The 20466-nt window shown below is 52.2% G+C and overlaps 1 long non-coding RNA gene and 1 other non-coding gene across 2 annotated transcripts; one reads left to right on the top strand and one right to left on the bottom strand.

Moving 5' to 3' along the window:
* Nucleotides 1–147: 147 nt before the first annotated feature.
* Nucleotides 148–220, bottom strand: TRNAM-CAU (transfer RNA methionine (anticodon CAU)). The gene has a single exon. It is a non-coding gene; the product is annotated as a tRNA-Met (tRNA).
* A 6145-nt stretch (nucleotides 221–6365) lies between these two features.
* Nucleotides 6366–12410, top strand: LOC125089970 (uncharacterized). Its single transcript, XR_007124113.1, has 3 exons — nucleotides 6366–6454; nucleotides 7082–7203; nucleotides 9321–12410. It is a non-coding gene; the product is annotated as an uncharacterized LOC125089970 (long non-coding RNA).
* Nucleotides 12411–20466: the final 8056 nt, after the last annotated feature.

Below are 20466 nucleotides of genomic sequence, written 5' to 3'. Positions count from 1 at the left end.
TGGTCCTTGCTCCCGCCTGGGGCTTGCGTTCCCGCTGAGTGAGGTCCCCGGCCGCTGGGGTCTCCATTCCTCCCTCATAGGCGGCTTTAATGCACCGTCGCAGCAAGTTTTCTGCACACAGTGCATTGGAGCGCGGCAAAACTCTCGTGCCCTCTCTGAGGCTCGAACTCAGGACCTTCAGATTATGAGACTGACGCGCTGCCCACTGCGCTAAGAGGGCCACGGGAGAAGCATTCCTTTTTATCACTAAAGGGATATATCTACGGCCCCTTCCGCCGCCTGAGCCACCTTCACAGGTCTATCTCTCCCTGCAGCGACCCGGGGGTCCCTACCCCGCGGCGGGCCCACGCCGTTGGCTTGTACTGACACGCGGGGAAGGAGGGTCGCTCCTGGGAGAGAAGCGGTTTCCGCGGAGAGAACGCGCGCGGAGCCCCGCAGCCCCGCGCGGACCCGGCCCCAGCCGCGGCGCTCCGGACAGGTGCCCGGGCTCCGAGGGTGACCCCGCCGGCGCGCTCGGGCACTCGGAGGGCGCGCGCCTGCCTCGGGTGCGGACAGGTGAGAGGGGGCCTCCGAGTCCAGGTGTCAGTCCAGAGGGCGGGGGCGGGAGAGAGGACCTAGGGCTGGCGGTGCTGACGCGCTTGGACAGAGGCTGCGGGTGGGCGGCAGGGGGCGCCCCCGAGTAAGGGTGGGGTGGGTAGGGCCACGGTAGCAGGCGTGGGGAGCGGAGCGGATGACGGGGAGAGAGGGGCATGAGGTCTCTAGGCTAGGTCCTGGATGGGAGTGACGTAGGGGAAGGGAGGAAAGATTTCAGAGGACTCTTGGGATGTGAATTCAGGGAAGCACAGGGAAGAAATTATGGTTACCTTGGACTTGTCAGTTTATTAGACTGCATTTTTGTATTTTCTTGCCAATGACTTGCTCCCTTGTTACATATAAGGGTATCTCATCTGGAAGGTCAGAAGACTGGCATCATTGCCCGCAGCAGGGTTTTAAGTTTCATTGTAATAAGATGGGTGGGTGGGCAGAACATACAACCATCCCTAGGAAGGCTTTCCTTCCTTATTCCTTTTTTCCCCCCCCTCTTCCTTATTCCTGAAGGGAAATTTCTGCAGATGCCCAGACAGATGGCTCCCAAGGAATCATTCATGTCCTGTCCCATGTACCCAGCCATTATTACAGGTAAGATGACTACGATGGACTTGTCAGCTTATTCTCTCCCCAGCTCTCGTGGGATTCTTGCTTTGACCCGAGTAGCAATATATTTTCATATCTGGTAGGACTAGCCCCTTCCCCCTCCTTGCGCCTTTAAGGGTTTTGGTGCTCCATTGCAAACAGGTTTCAAGTCACTCTTGTAACACAGTTCACACTGATTCCCTCTTATTTCCCTGATTTTCTATCCTGTGCTTCCAGATTGTTCTCAGTTGTTCCCTCTGTGTCAGTTCTGCCTCCTGTCTTGACTGGGTGTTCCAGTCAGGGGATCCAGGGACAGGAGCTGACCCACCTCTAAGTACACCACATTCTGAAGGATGGGTGGCAGGGCTCTGGGCCCCACCCCAAGCCACCCTCTGCTGCCATCTCCTGCCCAGACTCAAGAGCGGGTGGGAGAGTGTGCACTGAGCAACGAGCACAGCATGGAGAGTCAATGGCTTGGGTTTGGTTTTCTCTCAGCTGCTACCCAAACTTGACTTTGTGGCTTCCCCTCCTTTTCATCCTGGGGAGGCACAAACTCTGCCCCAACGATAGGAGGCTGAATCTGACAGGGGAAGGGCTTTTCGGGGGGTGGGGGGTATCGGAGCCGTGAAGCCAGAGCTCCCTCTACCTCTCCCACCTAGAGAAGTTGCAGAGGGAAGGACACACTTTGTTCTAGGAGTCTCTCTAAACATGCTTTGCAAGGTGTCCCCACGCCCAGGCTTGAGCCGTTTCTCACTGTCCTTTAGGGGAAATAGCCATTAGGGCCCTGCAGTGGTAAGACAGACCCTTGGCCTCCCAGCCAGGTGAGATGTATTGTCCATCCAGGGCCCTCCTGCCTTCCTCCCGTCTGCCTGCTCCTCCTAATCTGTTTCCTGGGCTCCTCCTGCACAGCAGCCTGAGACCAGCAGAGATGCTTCTCTCTCTACATCACTTCTTCGAAACCTTTGCTATTCCCCTAAGATGATTGCTCTTTCTTTGGGGCAGAGGTGGGTATGGAATCTTTTGGATCCTCTGCAGCAGGCATATAAGAACTAGTTTTAGCTTATTGATAGGCCTGAGAGGGGAGGGCCTCAGAGGCAGGTGCAGCTGGGGGGTGGAGGGTGGGGGCTTATTGTGAGGAGTCAGTGTTGGGAGACCCCCCCCCGCAGGACTTGGGTGGGCAGGGAGTGAGGAGCTGAGGGGAAAAGCAGGCCCCAGGGAATGTGAGGGGAGTCTCTGCTTTCTTTCTTTCCCTGGGGCTTTCTTACTGGCTTCTTCATTACTAAAATCATTCCCTCTTCACACTTAGCTCAGCTATGATGCCTCCCACGGGCCCCTCCCTTGATTCTCTGGTGGGTATTTGGTCCTCCCTTCTGTTCCCCTCCAGCTCTCTGGGCACTGCACATTGTGTTTGAGATGCCCAGCACCTTATCACCTCCGAGGAGACGGACAGGTTTATTTTCTCACATTCGGTCTCCTCAACTTCCATCCCGGGGCCTCGTCCATGAATGAAAAGCCATTCTCTCTAGGTGTTCCTGCAGTTGGTGATTTCAGGGATGCAGGGAGGAAAAACTGCTTTGTGTGTGTTGGGCCCCTGATAGGACATCGTTGACAGGGTCCTGGGGATTCGGCAGGAGGGCACTAGCAAATCAAGTAGAACCTCCTGCCCTTCTGCCCTGGCAGAGAGGGTCAGGGTCTTGAAATCCACCAGCCTGCAAAGTGAAGCCTTTCAGGGTCCCAGGAAGGGATGCCTGCAGTTTTCCGGCCCTTCCGCCAGGGGGCAGCCTTGCATCGCCTCTAATATCCAAATAGTTTGCATTGAATGTCAGGAGCCTTGCCTATGAGACCTGGCCTCTGGTCTCTGTTTTGGCTTTGACCAGCTGCATGATCTGCAGAAAGTCTCTTCACTTTCTGGATTTGTTTCTCCTCTATGAAGGAACAGGGCCAATCCCTTCCATCTTATTCTAGGTTGCCAGCATCCCATAAATTCCCTGAGCTGTGGCCATGCCTCCAGGGAGGGGGGACTAAGTCCTCTAGCGTCTACTTCTCATAATGCCCTTACAAGACCAGGTCTTGGAGAGAGCCGTGCACGGCTGCTGGAGTGAGGGGCCTCTGTTCGTCTCCAGGTCGGCCGTGATTGGTGGCCTTGACCTCTCTGTTCCCATAAAGTGGTGACCACACCTGCACCGGCCTCGCCAGGCTGCAGCCTCCAACCTAGCATGGACAGGCAGCCGTGGTGACTGTTGCTTATCACTGATTGTTCGAGCACTGTGAGCCGGAGGACCTTTTCTGGCTTTGCTGAGCTCCACTGCTCACTGCCTGGTGTAGAGGGTCCAGCATTCTCTAGGGCATCTGCTAGGGAACAGGAGCAGCCCCCCAGAGCTGTGCCACCCCAGTTCCCTTGGTTCTAGTCCCCTGGTTTCCAAACCTGGCTGCCCATCAAAATAACTGAGGAATGCTTGTTATTTACCCACAAGAAAAGTACTTATTTAAAACGTTAAATTCGTCAATTTCTGAGTTACTTACAGAGCTGAGAGGAGCTAAGCTAAGAAGGTCATTTGGTAGGAGGAATGCATTCAGGCAGTGGTCTTTGTAGTGGTCAGTTTTTGAAGAACCCCAAACCTCAGATTGTTGTCTGCGTGCACCTTCTTGGACAAAAGGAAATTCTTAACGTGGGGATGGTGCATACTGCATCTTCTCAGTAGGTCTCAGGGAACTAACTGTATGTGGAATCCTTGTGGGGGTGGGTGGGGCTCAGGGGCTCCTCCTGGGTGGGGCTGTGCTGGAGCTCCTTGGTGGACGGGGCGTCTTTCTTTTGGGATGTTCATGGGAATCACAGAGATGACAGGTGGCCTGTGACATCCACTCTTTCAAGGAGAAGGATTTCTTTTTTTTTTTTTTTTAAGATTTTTATTTATTTATTTGACAGACAGAGATCATAAGTAGGCAGAGAGGCAGGCGAGAGAGAGGAGGAAGCAGGCTCCCAGCTGAGCAGAGAGCCCGATGCGGGGCTCGATTCCAGGACCCTGGGATCATGACCTGAGCCGAAGGCAGAGGCTTTAACCCACTGAGCCACCCAGGCGGCCCAAAGAGAAGGATTTCTTATATCTATTGGTGGGACCCCAGCTGGGCGTGCCAGGAGGAGGCCTGCCATTCACTTGACACCCCATGTGACTCCTAGGAACTGGTTTTGGGGCTTCTGGTCCATGTGGAGGGCAGGAAGAATAAGACCCCACAGATTGGCTTCTTGTTGGTGTAGGGAGCCAGATTTCACCTGTGCTGATGGTGGGCCAGAGGAACTCTCTGGCCATTGGGGGTGTCTTCTAGGAAGTTTCTGGTGACTTCTTACTTCTTGGAGTTGTTTTGAGGGATGTGGTTTGTTGATAGTAAGATTCGTATGAAAAATAAACTTGCTAGAATATCCAGGGAAACATTGCAATGTTGAAAAGGGGGAGGGTCCATTAGTGCTTGTTCACCAGACATTAAAGCAAAAAGTAAATCCTCTGTAATTAGAACAGCGTGGCCATGGCACATAAGTAGACCAGTGGAATAGAGCAGAAAGTGCAGAAATAAACCTAAGTACAAAAGGAAATTGAGTGTGGGATAAAGGTGGCATCTCGAATCTCAGAGGCAATGATAGCCTTTTTAATAAATGGTACTGGGAAATGGGGCAGTTATTTCAAAAGAGAATTAAATTTGTAGGTCACATCGTATGGAAGAGTGCACTCAGATGGTTCATGAATGTAGATGTAAAAAAATGAAACCATATAAGTACTACTGTGAAAAGAAAAAGCACGGGTACATTTTACTTAAGCTCCATGTAAGGAAAGGATTTCAAACACCGTAAAGTCAAAAGACAACTAAAAAATAGGGAGAAAATATTTGCAACACCCAAAACTAAGGGCTTTTCGACAAAGATGGAGACTTACGCTCCCTAATACATAGAAAACTCTAGAGAACTGAGGGGCAGAGGATGAAATCTCCAAAGGAAAAATGGAAAAAGACTTGAACAGACAGTTCATACACACGCCCGAAGACCATGGTCCGCAAACATGGGACATAGTGAACAAGAACATTTGTAGCCCGAGATCCGTCGGTTGCTGCCCTGGCTTGGCTCCTGGAACGTGGAAAGGACATTAATGAGCAACTGGCGAAATGTGAGTGCTGTCTGTGAATTAGTTAACATCTCCACGTTCATTTCCTGCTTTTGCTCCTGGCGTTCGCCGTTACCTAAGTGTTAACATCTGGAGAAGCTGGGTGAAGCGTGTGTGGGAGCTTGATTATTCAGTCGGAAAATTACTTTTAAGAGAAAAGTTTTAAAAATTAAAAAAACAAACAGATTTAAAAGTGAGCGCCCTCTGGTCTCCCTCTAGAGATTCTTGTTAGTGACTCTTAGAAAGGGGGCTATGGGGGCTCTATTTTTAACAAGCTCTTCTGGTATTCGGGTGCAAAGCCCTCTGGACCAGGTGGGCTGTAACATCTGTTTTATTCATTGGCATAAGAAATGTTTGAGAGTCTCCAACCTCAATAAATAATCAATAAAACCCGGAGGCATAATGGCTGCCCTAGTTGGAGCACAGACCTGGCCCGTGGGTGTGCCAGGCAATTTCATGCTTCTCTGTCAGGAAATACATCTGATATTTTAAAAAAAATGTTAATTTTTTAAAAAAGATTTTATTTATCTATTTGACAGAGATCACAAGCAGGCAGAGAGACAGGCAGAGAGAGAGGAGGAAGCAGGCTCCCCGCTGAGCAGAGAGCCCGATGCGGGGCTCGATCCCAGGACCCTGGGATCACGACCTGAGCCGCCAAAGGCAGAGGCTTTAACCCACAGAGCCACCCAGGTGCCCCCAATTTTTTTTTAAATCAAAGGCTCCCTATGGATCAGATACTTTCTGGACTAACTGAATCCCCGAATTCATTTATACAAAATATATCGATGGCTTTGTGTGCCAGGCTGACCCCGTTTTGTGGGGATGAAAAATGGAAGAAGAGTCAGTTCCTGTCCCCAAGGAATTTATGATTCACTGGCTGAGACGCACCCTGGGAAATAATGCTAACAGACGCCAGAGTATGGTCAAGTCTCGGGGGGCTTGGATTTGAGCTGCACCTGCCGGGGCTGTAGATGGGCAGTTGGTCAGTTGGAATGTGGGGAAAGGGAACAGCCTGAGAGGCAGTTGGGGGGGTTGGTTCCAAGCAGAGAGGACCGTTGGGAGAATGAGAAGGCTGCTGGAGAGGGATGGCTCAAGGGGACAGCTTCAGGTCTGAGAAGACTGGATGAAAGGTAGTGCTATGAGCCAAAATAGGGGAGCCGGGAGGGCTCGCTGGTTTGAGATAGGCGAGTCTCCCTTACCGTGCTCGGGTTTGTGAGCGGCCCCTGAGGACCCTACATTGGGGGCAGGAGACCAGCATGGCCATGCTGAACTAGCCTTCTGGAGAGAGTGGACCCAGTGCTCTTGGCGGGGGGGGGGGGGGGGGGGGTGGTGGTGGCTGAGGCCAGAGGGAAGGGTCAGGCACTTGGAGCTGGTTGGGTTTCAGGGGAAGATAGACGTCCATGTGCTTATATTCCCCTGGCCTTTGAAAATGTGGGTCTGTTGAAAAGAGGGAGGCTCAAAACAGATTGGCCCCCACAGCTGCCAGGGGAGGGATTATGGAGGGAGAAGGCGTGTCTCGAGGGTCCTGGGTGGGGCCATGAGCACCGGGGCTTAGGAGAGGGGTGTTTGATCCAGTAACTCCTGTTCTGACCCCTATTGTGTGCATGTGGGAGCTCTGTCCTTCTTGAGTTTTCTCACCTTTAAATCCGGAAGGAACACAACACGTCTGGAAAGCACTGTGGTAGGATTAAATGGCTCACATATGTAAAGTGATTTCAGGTTGTGTGCAGGACTTATAAATGCTACCATTTAATTAGGAGTCAGGAGGAGACTGAAGGAGCAAGTCAAGGGGCTGCAGAGGCTTCCCAAGCCCTGAGAAGAGTAAGTCCTAAGAAGTGGAATGGAGTCATCATGATTTCAAGCAGCCGCTAGATGCCAGGTAGGGAAGGGATATTAGCACAGACAGTCCTCACTCACTAATAGTCCTCACTAACCTCAGGAAGGATTTTTTGGTTACCATCCCCAGTCTATGCTGAAACAGACTGAAGATACAAGAGTGTGACTTACATTTTCTGTTCTGATCTGGACTCTGAGTATTAAGTGGCCCTTGGGTTAAAGGTTGGCTGCCTCTGGAGATGGTCATTTGCAGGATGTGTTTAAGTGCTGAGGCTCTGCTAAGTGCAGGTGACCTTAAGCTGTCCCCACCCTCCCTGGCTGGAGTGCGGGTTGATCATAGCTCCTGCAGAGAGACTGGCCATCCTTTGTCCTGGGAGTCTCTAGAAGCACTTACTATGTCTCTTTCCTGCATCCAACCTTCCAGCTGCCATCTGGGAAATAACTCCTTGAGATGTTCCACATCCGACGGACTCATCCTGAGCCTTCCTGCTCCAAGTCTTTTCTCCTAATTATGCCTCTCCATCCCACCTATGCAAATCGTGCCACCGTTGCCCATAGGGACCACATCCCTTCCTCCCCAATTCCTCTGGCCTTAAAAGGGGCCAGAATGAACTTGATCCTTCCTCTGAACTTGTAGAGAAACTTCCCTCAGCATGACTCCTTTATACCTTTCCTGCTTCCCGGGGAGGATTTCTGTTTCTTTGGATGGTTTAGACTTTGCTGAGTTCACTGGGTAAGAAACATCTCCCAGGTATTGAATTCTCAAGTGTCCGGATTGTGGACAGGTTTGTGCAGGATTCAGGAAACCCAAGTGTTCATCAGCAGGGCTGAGGTAAGAGGGCTGGGAGAATCCCAGGGATCCTGGCAGACATGGACCTGGCCAGAGCGGCCAGCCAAGAGAGGTGGGTAGATTCTTGAGGTGGACAGCCACTGTGAGCCATGGTGAGTTAGGAGGGAGAGCAGGAGGAAGGAAGAGGAAGCAGTTGGGACAAGGGACGAATGAGGAGGGACATTGGCTATGTCTGTTCCTGCCCCCAGAAATGCCTTTCCATGTTCTTCTGTCTCCCTCCATTTTCCTCCAGAGCTCATCGTATCTGCCACTAGAGTACTCTGCCCCCCCCCCCATCCATTTGCTTGGTACTGGGTCCCCCATCCCTCTGCACTCCGTCAAATCTTTGCTTCACTTGGTTATCTGCCTCACTCTGGAAACTCCACGGGGGCTGGAACAGTGGCTCACCATCTCTGGTTCTTAACGTACCAGACCCAGTGGCTGGGCTGCCGAAAGCCACCAGTGTGTGATCCTGACCAGACCCATTCAGGGATGCAGCAAGGGAGAGAAAGGAAATGATGGTGGGCATGAGTTTCCCGTTAACAGGGATACTGGCGGTTCCTCCGGGGTTGTCTATAGCGAAAGGAGATGCTCCCTGGTGGGGGGACAGGTATGCACTGAACCCCACCCTCAGCTTTCCTGGGCAGGGACCCAAAGAAATCTGTGAGGCCTACCTGAGGTTTGGGTTCCTTAGCAGTTAGACAGCAGGGGGCACTCTGGCCCCACCTAGAGCCCTACCTCGGAACCCCCCTAGTCCTCTCCCTCCTGCCGGGAAGTGCTGACCCCAGCGGCAGGATGCCCATAGGTGACATTGTAGCAGCTGGGAACCTAGGGCGGTTGGCTGGCTCCTCTTCGTGGGGCTGAGTGTGGGGAAAGAGACCCTCCCCTTCACACCTTCCAGCCCGTTATACGATGTAGACCCTCCCCCAGATCATCTTGGGCTGTGGTGCTGCTCTGTGGAGCCTTCATGCTCTGTGGCTTTAGACATTGCCTTTAGGGGACCGGAATCCAGAAAATCCACGTCCTCCTGCTGTGGGGACTGGCCCTACACCAGGTATTTCCCGTCCCCTTCCCAGAAGCCACCCAGACACAACTAGGGGGATGAGCAAGCCAGGCAAGGAAAGAGCTGGGGCCTCTTAGGGAGGAGCCCCAGGCAGGCCGGTCGGAGGCCGTCTTGAACACAGGGCAGATGGGGAAGGGCTGTCGCCCCGGGGGTGGCTGTTGTTTTCTGAAACAAAAATTTCTCCATTGGAATACGACTATTTGCAAACTATCAGAAAAATGTGCCTGGGAAGACAGTTGGCTGGAACCCAGTCTCCTGCTCGTCACAGGCCTTCCGGGGACACGAAGGTGCCGCGCCGGGTGGCTTTCCACAGGAAGCCGGTGCTGAGACTGGAGAGTTGTCGGCTGGAAATGAGGACAGAGGAGGAGTCCTGTGCCCGGGTGTCGGAGCGTGGGAATCGGTCTTGGCTGGAGGAGGAGAGTCCCCTCCGTCCCCGCACCACAGCCAGCCCACCCACGTCCCCAGCCATCTCTTGCCATGGAACAAAAGCAGAGACAGACTCTGGGACCAAGGAGAGGTTTAATGGAGGAAGAATGAGGACTCCTCGGGGACTCCGGTGATTCGTCATTTCCAGAGGCCGACTGGCTGCGGGGGCCCGTGAGGAGCTCAGAGAGGGGCCCAGAGGAAGCCTGGCTGGGCGGCTTTGGTGCCCACAGATGCACAGGCCATGTGCCTGGAAGCTGACTTTGCTGGCTCCGTGAGTCGATCGCCGGGGTGGCAGGTGGTATCCACAGGTGAGCGTGGTCGGAGATGACCAGGCGCTGACCCAGACTGCTGCTCCCTGCCTGGCCTGAGCCCAGGGTGGCCCCTGCCCAGCCCTGCCACTCGGGGGAGGCGGCACAGGGCCCTTTGCCTGCAGATGGGGCCTCCAGGGGAGGGCACTGCCTCCACATTGGTGGGTGTCCACGCCCACGCCAACGCCTGCGGAGCTGCGGCCCCGCGCAGGGTGCTGTCACCCCGCTGGCCTGTGAGTGGAGGGCGGCCCAGGAGCGTGAACCCCATGGAAAGCCAGCCTGGAGCTGGAGTGCCAGGGCCTCGCCTGCGGCTCTGCCACTTGCTGGCTGTGCTACCTTGGAAAAGTTTTCTTAAGGCTCTCTGTGCCCCAGTGTCGTCCTCTGTCACATGGTGATCATAACAGTCCTGACCCAGTTACTGGGCTGTGAGGTCTAAATGAGGTAATACGGGCCACAGGTTCTTTTAAGCAGGATTTCTTTTACTTAGAAGGATTAAAAAAAAAAATGGAATACTCCCTAAGAAGGGTTCCTGATCTCAATATCTTTGGGTTCTTGATATTGGGGGGGGGTGTGGAAGGGCATCAGGGGTCGAATGGCATCAAGGACTCCTCCAGACCGCAAAGCCTTGTGTCTGTGTGTATGTGCGTAAGTCACTTGGCCCTCCCCCTCCAGCACAGGTTCTATATACTAAGATGCTCAGGGGGCGGGGCCTGACTAGAGATTGGATGCCTGGGGGGAGGGTGTGGTGGTTCAAGTGTCTTTATTTGAGACCAGCGTTTCTCAGCCTCGGTGCTATTGACATTTGGGGCCGGATGACTCTAAGCTGTGGGGTGCCGTTCTGTGCATTGTAGGATGATTAACAGCATCTGTTGCTCTTCGCCACGAGATGCCAGTTGTGACAATCAAAAATGTCTCCAGATGTTGCTAAATGTCCTCAAGGACGGGAGAGGGGGACAGACGGCCTCTGCCGGAAAGCTCCTGCTTTGTCCAGTCTTCTAGGCAGCGAGCCCTCTCTAAGCAGACCTTCTTCACTGTCCCGAAATTTATAACAAAGTCACTTTTCTGAGCCTCCGTCTGTCTGCGTCGTCCTGTGCGCGGTCCACATGGGGTCCAGTGAAAATTCTGGCAAAGGGTTTTTCAAAATTGGTGGACCGTGGGCTTTCCAAACCCCAGTCCCGTCTGATATAAATTACTGGTTCCTTAACCTGGTTGGGCAGCTGGATCAATTGGAACTTGGTTTTTATTGTATTTCTTTTTCGCTCAAACCTAAAGGGTTTTTAGAGCGTTAAATGCAACATAAATCACTTAGTCCTTTACTATTAAAACCCGAGCTATGATGAAAATTAAACAGTTAATTCTGTGGAGAGCAAGATCTTGAGGTAATCTTCTTTTGTGGTGAATACATTTTTTTTTTTTTTTTTAAACCGCAGACCTCAAATGTGTAGTTCCACATTCAGGGGAAAGGCCAGAGAAGGGTTTTAAGGAGAAGACCCAGCAAGAAACAGATGTGGAAAAGGAATCGGAAGCATTGGAGGTTCCCACTGTTTAGGATTCTCGGCACGGGTACCCTCGTGCTGGGGCATCCTGCTTTTTTCCTAAATGCTGTGGAGCTTGCTTTGGGGCAGGTCCTTTCAGCCGTGGGTTTGCCAGCACCAAGGCCCCCTGTCTCGGGACCAGGGTGCCCAGGAGCGGGCATCAGGAGCAAGCTTTGGAAATGTTGGGGTTGCAGCCGGGAGCGCCTCTGGGTGACAGATTGTCTTAAACGAAGCGGCTGGTGTTTGCCCTGTGGGATTTGGGAGGTCTTGTCAGTAACACCCGGGTTCAGGAGCAGCATGGGGTCCAGCTCGCCGAGGTGTGTGTCGGTAGCACTGAGCGTGGTCATTTGAGTCCCCTTTGTATTCGGTGGCCTGGGCTGTCATCTGCACAGCTGGTCCTGTGGGCACGGTGATTAAGATTCCAACCAGCGCCTGGGGACACCATGGCTGTACCAGGATAGATGTAACCTACACGCGGAGACATCTAGGGTCCGGTAAGGTGTGTGCACCCTGGCAAGGATTCTGGCTGCTTGGAAGGCATCGAGACGGCTCTGGGCAGAGCAAATGCGGCTCCTATCCCGGGGTTTCTTAAGAATGCACTTGGATGCTGTTCCGTGTGGACCAAGTAGATGCTGTGGGTCATCCTAGAGCTGAGCTGTAGGAGACTTGTGATGACAGATGGGCGTGGCAGCCCCAGGGCAGGGATATCTGTGATGAAGTTAGTTGCAAATGGGCCCCTCAGAGAGGAAGTTTCTTCAAGCCAGACAAGCTAACACCAAGGGTTGTGGTGCAAATCGCTCTAACAGTGTAGAGTTGTTGTGTAGACGGTCTTGCCTTGTAGATGGTCAAGCTGATGCTAGAGTGGATCCGGTCTCCACTGGTGGGGCCACAATCTCCTTTAGAAGAGCCAGGGAGGACGGGTGGGGCAGGCGATGACGGGGTTGGCCCTGGATTGGCCATCTTTGTGGGCACCGAGTTGGGTCCTCTTTGACACTGTGACACAGTGGTTCTCCTGCACTTGCCTGCTGAAGTGAAGGGTTTCAGCGAAGCACAGAGATGAGGTCGGGGGCCCGAGACCTCAGACAGGCCTGGACCCTGGTGGAGGCTAGGCTCCTCCAGTGAACCATGAGGAGAATCTTACGGTTTGGCTCATTGCTGGCGCTGGAAGGAAGCAGTTTGAGCGATGGTCTTTGTAGTGCTTAGACAGTTTTTTGAACTCCCAAGCCTCAGATTGTTGTCTGCATGCACCCTCTTGGGCAAAAGCATGTTCTTACTTGGGGAAGGTGCAGATTATGTTTTCTCAGTAGGTCTAAGGAGAACCACAGGTTCTGAGCCTTCGTTTGTCTGCCTCCTTCTGTGCACGGTCCACATGGGGTCCAGTGAAAATCCTGGCAAAGGGTTTTTCAAGATTGGTGGACTGTGGGCTTTCTAAACAGGTGGAAGGACAGGAAGTCCTTCTGGGTGGGGTGGTGATCTCTGTCCCCAGTGGGCTGGGCATCTCCATCTTGGAAGTCATGGAGACGATGGAAACAGCAGGTGGCCTGTGACATCCAGCTCTTCAGAGGAGAAGGATTTCTTGCCTCTACTGGTGGGACCCCAGCTGGGCCAGCGAGGAGGCCTGCCATGCCCTCAAGGCCTCAGATGACCCCTAGGAATTGGTGTTGGGGCTCCTAGTCCAGGTTGGACTCCTTCAGCAAGAAGACCCTATGGGTTGGCTTATTTTCGATGCCAAGAGGCAGACCCCACCTGTGATGGTAGCTGGGCTAGAGGAGCACTCTGGTCATTGAGGGCACCTTCCAGGAAGTTTCTGGTGACTGCTTACTTCTTGGAGCTGTTTTGAGGGACACTGTTTGTTGACGCTCTCTTTCCATCTTGGTGTGTTTGTCCTAAAACGTATCTCGGATTGGAGGCATCCCATTTCTGTGGCAAGAGCTCTTGTAATGTCCTGTGCCGTGGATGGGATTTCATGGCTTTCCAGTTTAAAATGCAACTGTAAATTTTACAGGACCTTTCTTGATGGTTGTTTTTTGTTTTTGTTTTTGTTTTTTTAGTTTTTTCTCCAGGGCCTGGATTTCCTCCTGGTTCATTTTCCCTTCCTCAAGCAGCTTCTGCTCTTTTCCCTTCCTGCTGGGCTGTCTGTGCGTGGCCATGACGTGTTGCCCATGGACTTCATTAGGGCCTGCGGGGTGCTGCCTTCCTGCCGCATGCGAGCAACCACCCAGGGCAGGGAGCATCTGCCTCCTTCGTTGCTTCATGCCCTCTCGCAGTTCTGGCCAATGGCCCCATGGTCCCGCGGGGGACTGGACGGCTGCATCTTTCTCAAACCACTCTCTTTCTTCCCGACTCTGTGTTGCAGAGCCATGACCCTGCAGAGCCATGCCAGCGGCCTCCTGAAGGCTTGTGTGATGCTCTTCTCGATTTTTGGGTAGTGTCTGAGCCATACATATTCTTCCTTGTTCTTCCCGCTACGCCCTGGTGGCCCCTCCCTATCCTGGTGGAAGAGAAAGAGGTTCCCCGTTTCAAGCCAGGGTGGACAGTATTTCTGTCTTGGGATGATCATGGTCGGACACGATCATCAGACTTTGTCTTTTCTCATCCTGGGATTAAACTGCTTTCTGACTCGTGGTGCATCGGAGGCTGGTGGGGGAGGGGGTTGGCGGTGAGAGCCATGGTAAACGCCCCCGGGGATGTGGACTCTTGTCCAGCCTCCTTGGTGGAGGGATGCGGTGCACGTGCCAACTCTCCGGAGCTTTGGTAGCCTCCTCACCTTTTGGGGCCAATTTCTTTTGCCTGTGGCTCTTCCTCTTCTTCCCCGTTAATCCAGCTGTGGCTTCAGCTGCGTGGTCTTTGATGAAATAGCCTGTCTTCCGAGGAGTGTCTCCTGACTTCAGTGATTTTTCACGAAACCAGAGGCCAAAGAAACGGGGGCCCCGGGAAGGGAGTCGCAAGCAGCAGCCCGGCTTCTCAGGGCTCAGGCCACCTTTGGAGAAGGGACTAAGACTGTGCCCTCTAGGCTGTCCCTGACTTCAGTTTCTCCTTCCCGGCTGCTGACAGTAACCCCTGGGGCTTGCTCCCGCCCTGAAGCCAGGGTCCGCCTTTGGTGATTCAGAGCAGGGTTTTGTTGTGGGGGAAGGAGAACCCTTCAGAACTTCACTTTGGTTTTTAAAATTTCCATTCCAAAACCTGGCTTTCCTTTAACCCTTTAAAATCTGTTTGCAGTTTCTGCTCTAACAAATTGTATTGATCCCTTTTAAGGAGGGGGGAGTCCGTGAGATTCTGGGCCCTGTTCGGAGCAGTTAGTGGTGAGAGCCCGGGACTGGGGGTTGCAGGCAGGCCTGTCCTGTTCGGCCCAGGGCTGGTGGTCAGCAGCTCACTGGTCTCTCCGCGTCCCAGAGAGGCAGGGTGGGGTGGGGATGGTGGGGCGCTGGCTTCAGGGACTTGCCCCCTCTGCTTGGTTTAATGCTCTGCTGTCATTGTCTTGAAATTCTTCGTAATTTTTGGAAGAAGGAAGCCATGTGTTTTCTTTTAGCACTGGGCCCTACGAATCACTGACGTGGTTCGTCCCGATGAGGGGCAGTTCGATGAGGGAGCTGTGGAAAGAGGCGGGGGTTGACGACCGGGGGTAGAGGGTGGGTGCGGATGGGAAGGGAAGGAGCCATCTTAAAATCAGTGGGATGAGGAGGGCGAGATTAGGCTTTCTGTATGGGACTCAAGGCAAGAACATCCGTGTGATCATCGGCCATCTCATCAGACCGGGAGCTCCGGGCAGGCGGGGACAGGTGCGCTTTGGTTCTTGGCTCCGTCACCCCCGGCACGGGCGCAGCACAACTCATGGTTGTAGTTAACCCCCCAGAAAATGGTTGTCAGCCAGTGACAGGTCTCAGAACCCAGCTGAGTGACAGCGGAACGTGCTGCTTTGGCAGCTGGTGAGTTTCCTCCTGGTCAGGGCACTGGTTGAGCAGAAACCAGCTCCTTATTTGATGTTGTCGTGATGGTTTTCTTGGTGTTTTCACACAACAGAGCATGCCGCCTTTGGTACCTTCCTTTCCGTGGCCCTGAACTTGTGGATTACTCTGTGCCTTTTGAAGAGCGTTGTTCTCCCAGCCTCTGGCCCTCCAGTCAGGATTCTTTCTGTCTCTGCTGGATTGCTTTTTCCTAACCCCCACGACCTCCCCCAGTTGGGCACCATGACACTGTTAACTCATGCACCTTAAAAACATCCGCTGAACGGGAAGGCAGAGGCTTCCTGCACGTGCCTCCCCACTGGCTGGCACTCCCGCCCTCATCCCTGCAACTGAACCAACCCTCTGGTCACCAGTGAGGTGGTCTGGACATAGTGAAGATGCTCGCATGGCCTCTGAGCTCTCTACCTACCCGGACCTGCCTTCCCTGTCCTGGGAGCTAATCCCTCCCAGCTTGTGGGTGTGGATGTTTCCCTGCTCTTTACTGTGCCTGGATTTGATGGAAAAACGCCTCCAGGTGATATGTCTTTAGGAAGGTGGTGGTGCTGGAGCTTATGAGAGGGTCAGTGTGTGGTGTCCGCTCTGTCCTGGGCAGCTACAGCTCAGTGGGGGAGCCCAGAGGTACTTTGTTTTGGGGGTGGGGGCTTGGGATCCTCCCTTCCCACGTGCAGAGGGTTAATGTAAGCACACTTCTCAGTTCCTGGCAGGTCATTATCAGTGGTCTATGCTGGGTCCCTCTCTTGGTGTTGTACTCCCTTTGGGTGAGATTTCCCACAGCCATTCATCTCCCTTGGGGACAGCCATTTGGGATGCTCAGTGGGGGTCCTTTTTTTTTTTAACGCTCTAATAAAACATCGTTACTGTCTTGTGTATAAGCACATTTAGTTCACATAGATGAAATTGTTAATGCCATTTCTTATTCTGTTTCCTTCCTCCTTTAGCACTGTGTTTTAAGGTGCGGTCTTCCGCTCTACGTTCTGAAAATGTATTGAGATTACCCCAAGAGCTTTTGTTTATGTGGGTTAAAACTATCGATACTTGCCCCATTAGAAATCAAAACAGACGTTTACAAATTTTTTTTATTCATTTGCAAATAGAAATGGTGAAAACATTGCAAGTTAAGATAAATAATATTTTGGCATTATTATGAAAATAGTTTTGACCCTGCAGACTCCTTGCCCTGTAGTAAGTTGTCCGTTTGTTCCAGGATCCAGAAGGATACTATGAAGGGTAAGGTTTAGAAAGTGAATTTCATTTGTCTTGCTTTATAAAACCTGCATCTGAAGAGAAATGGTGAAATGTAGTGTATTGTAGGAGAGTTTGCTAGGTTTGATGGGCTTGCCTCCCTGGTTTACTGATCATTGCCTGCAGTATGGAAGGTTATTCTAGATAGCAGAGACTCTGTCTTACCAGAACACTTTTTGGTGCTTTATGTTGAATTTGTCCTGTTGTAGGATAGGTGATTGTAAAACACAAAAAACCAAAAACTTATCCGTTATGAACATGCCATATGTATATATGTATATGTATGTAAACAGGCATTTCCTGTTTATTTTACTTATTTCATAATCCATAAGGATTTTTTTTTAAGGAAACGAAGAGGATATTCACTTATTTTTGGTCCGTGGTTTTCAGTATATTATTAGGTTGTGCAACCATCCCCACTATCTAATTCTGCCTGATTCCAGACAGAATTAATTCCTAATTAATGAATTCCTTATTGTTAGGGCCCTAATTAATTCCCCAGCTCCCAATTTGAAAATGAAACCCTGCGCCCACTAGTGGTCGCTCCCTGTTAAGGTACCCCTTCCCCACCCCCTGGCAACCATGACTCCATTTCTCTCCTGGCCTCTAGGTATACATGGCATCACCCAAGATGGGGCCTTTTTTGTCTGGCCTCTTCTACGTAGTGTCACGTTTTAGGTTCATCCGTGTTGTAGCCGTGTCAGCACTTCATTGCCTTTTGTGGGCGACTCTCCAGTCATCCTCTCGTATGGATGTACTGTACTTTGTTGGTCCATTGCTTGATGGACATCAGACTTGCTTCCAGTCTTTGGCTATTATGAATAATGCTGCTGTGAACACTATGTGCAAGTTTTTATGGGGACAGAGGGCTTCTCATTAGCCCCGTGTCTGTTTACTTTCAACAGTTGGCACTTTTTGACCTGGGTGACCAACGGGTTATTTCTCAGGCGCCCATGATCATATGTTAATCAGGTGTCCAAATCTCATCTGACAACTCTTTAGATGTTTGCCCTCTCAAATAATTTAATAAGTAGAGGGGAAAAGAAAACAGAGGAAAGGGAACTTTTTAGGATATCTTCTACACCTGCAGTGGTCTTTGAGGTGCCCCAGAAGAGCCCTGGAAAATCACAAAGATTTGGGTTTGCTCCTTATTAAAAGAGGGATGCTAGCAATTATTAGGTTGGTTTGAAGTATTCCTGTCATAAGATTTGCACTAGAGGAGTTGTCAGATCAGAAGACACATTCCGCCTTCCTGAAGTTAAGCTTATATGGATGAAATGTGAGTGTAAATATTTTAGAAGAATTGTGAGTGAGTGTGAGTGATGGGAAGTCCCTGGAGATTTGTCAGTGCCCTCACTGCCCACATGTGTGTGTACCTTCAGGGGAAGCGCCCGTCTAAAATCTTAGGAAATAGTTCTGCACTGTCCTCAGAGACATGTCCTCTCCTCCATTCTGGTGATACTGGTGAGAGTAACAGACAAACCACAGCTACACAGGCTTTGTCATACAGGCGTTCTGGGGCAACACTGTACAGCTTGTTCTGGGACACGCTTCCCCGGGGGCTCTGCTCTAAGCCCCAGGATGCAGTTCGTGTGTCTGAGACAAGGGACAGTCCTACAGCCTCATGAAGAATGACTGTACCAGGTACTTCCAACCATCCTGCCTTGAAAGAGTAGACTCAAGGTTGCGGGCTTCTGAGCAGACGTCGCTGGAGCAGCTCTCCGACTAGCCCTGTGGGCCGCATCAGGATTTCCAGAACTCTCTTTGTTCCAGAAGCAAGACGGCGTCCTGAAAGCAGACCGCTAGTCCAAGCTCCAGCGGAACAAGAATGGATTACATAGGACTGCATGAAATGATGTGGGGATTTTATTGTGCCTTTGTGTTTAAACTAATAATGTCTTGTGGCTCTATATTTTTCTGGTTCTGTGGGGAAGGCTTTTCTCTTCTTTGGGCTCCCTGTAATCCACACAATTTAGTAGACTCTGCTTTTCGAAACAGAAATAAGGCATTTAAAAACGATACTTGGTTCCCGCTGGTGTGTAATGGTATCTCATCTCGCCAGTGGCTAGCGATGTCAATCTTCTGTTTATTTTCAAGTAGGCTCCCTGCCCAGGGTGCAGCCCAGCATGGAGCTTGAACTCACAACCCTGAGATCAAGACCTGAGCTGAGATGAAGACTCAGATGCTTAACGGATTGAGCCACTCCGGCGCCCCAGTGATGTCCGTCTTTTTTGTGTTTGTTCGCCGCTCGAAGACACTTTCTGGTGTCTTCCTGCCTCTGCTGGGGGTCAGCGTGGCAGACAGACCTGTGCCCCTAAGGTGTCTGCCAGGTTTGGAGGACTCCCGTCCCCGCAGGAGGGGACAGCGCACCAGGCGGGCACCTTCTCTGAAAGCTGAGTAGGACTTCCCAGATTTGGAACCAGCTGAGTCCCTGAGAGTCCTGGGGCAGCCGGGAACTCCCAGCTGGGGGTCGAGGAAGCCTCTGGCTCTTGGACCTGGGCAACCTTGTGTGTCTGCAGTGGACTCATAGGCTCTTGCTGCTGCATTTATCACAGTTATCACAGACTTGGGGCCTTAAAACAGCACACGCTATTATTTTACCGCTCTGGAGGCCAGAAGTCCAAAATGGGCCGCTGTCAAAGCCTTGAGGGGCTTCTGCAAGTTCTGAGGGAGAATCTATTTTCCTGCTTCGCTGAGTTTCTGGATGCCTCTGGCTTCCACCTGGGATGGCTGAACCTTTCCCACAGTGCCTCCCTTGACCTCTGCCTCCCTCTTTCCCATCTAAGGACCCTTGGGATTACTTGGGGCACTGGGGTGATCTCCCTAAAGTCAGCTGATTAGCAACCTTAATTCCTTCCTGGTCCTTAATGCCCCTTTGCCTGGTAAGAGAACATATTGACTACATCCTGACATCTTTGGGGGCCCCTAATGCAGGACAGTGTTGGGGTACTGGGTGGGGACGCTGGGAGGAATGGGGTGGAGCAGGTATGGGCAGGGGGAGCTTGCCGCCCTCGGGAACTCCCACTCTGGCTGGGGGAGCGCCCGGAACACATACCAGGTCACATGCTCATGGTGCCATGGGGGACAATGCTGCCGGCAGGAACTAGGGGTCATGGGGTGCAGTGGCTACAGTTTAATCAGGGTGGGCCTCACCGAGGAGGTTCTCTGTCTGAAAATAGGATCCATTGCATAGGAATCCTGCAGCATTAAATGTCATGTCAAAATGCATCCTGTAGACCATGAATGATTGCATTAAAAAAAAAATTAGTTATTTCTGTATTCTAGGATCTCAACTCTGTGGATGCCTGGGCCAGGCTGGCCCCCTGCCATGGGGCATCTGAGGAGTGGTGGGGCTCATTACATTGTGAGGAGCAGAGGTTGGCTTTGTGGTGGTCTAGACCTCCTGGTCAGAGGTGTCCCCAGCTTGGAGGACATCACCTAGTCCCACTATTGCCACACCCAGCTGGTGTCCCTCCTAGAGAGAACGTGGGTCCAGTGTGTGTGGGAGCGTGCCCCGGCTCTGCTCCACACTGGCCATGAGAGGCGGGGCTCTTCCTTAACCTCTTCAATCTTGAGTTTCCTTTTCTGTGCAGTAGAGGCAGTCACAGCACCTCCCTCCTAGGAGTGGGGGATACCTCAGGTCCACCGTTTAGCATAATACAGGGCACTTCGCTTTCAGGGAAGGGATCACTGCTCCCATTATCTCAGAGGTGAAGAGACAGACATGCAGCAAAGAAGGGACAGGTTGGTGAAGAGACAGGCGGGGGATGACGAGGGAAAGCCCAGAGTCCTGGTGTCCTACGCCCCTGCTTTTTGTAGTTACTGCCCAGTTGGGTGGTCCCAATGGCTCCCCCCTCCCCACCCCATTGGACAGGCGCTCTCCTCATCGAGAGTTGCTGCCTGCAGAGAGAAGTTGACCACTTGACTAGAACTGGGTG

Source organism: Lutra lutra, chromosome 17 (genome assembly GCF_902655055.1).
Source record: "Lutra lutra chromosome 17, mLutLut1.2, whole genome shotgun sequence".
Taxonomy (NCBI): Eukaryota; Metazoa; Chordata; class Mammalia; order Carnivora; family Mustelidae; genus Lutra; species Lutra lutra.
Note: the sequence above shows the minus strand (reverse complement) of the source record. Positions and strands in the feature narration are given on the sequence as shown.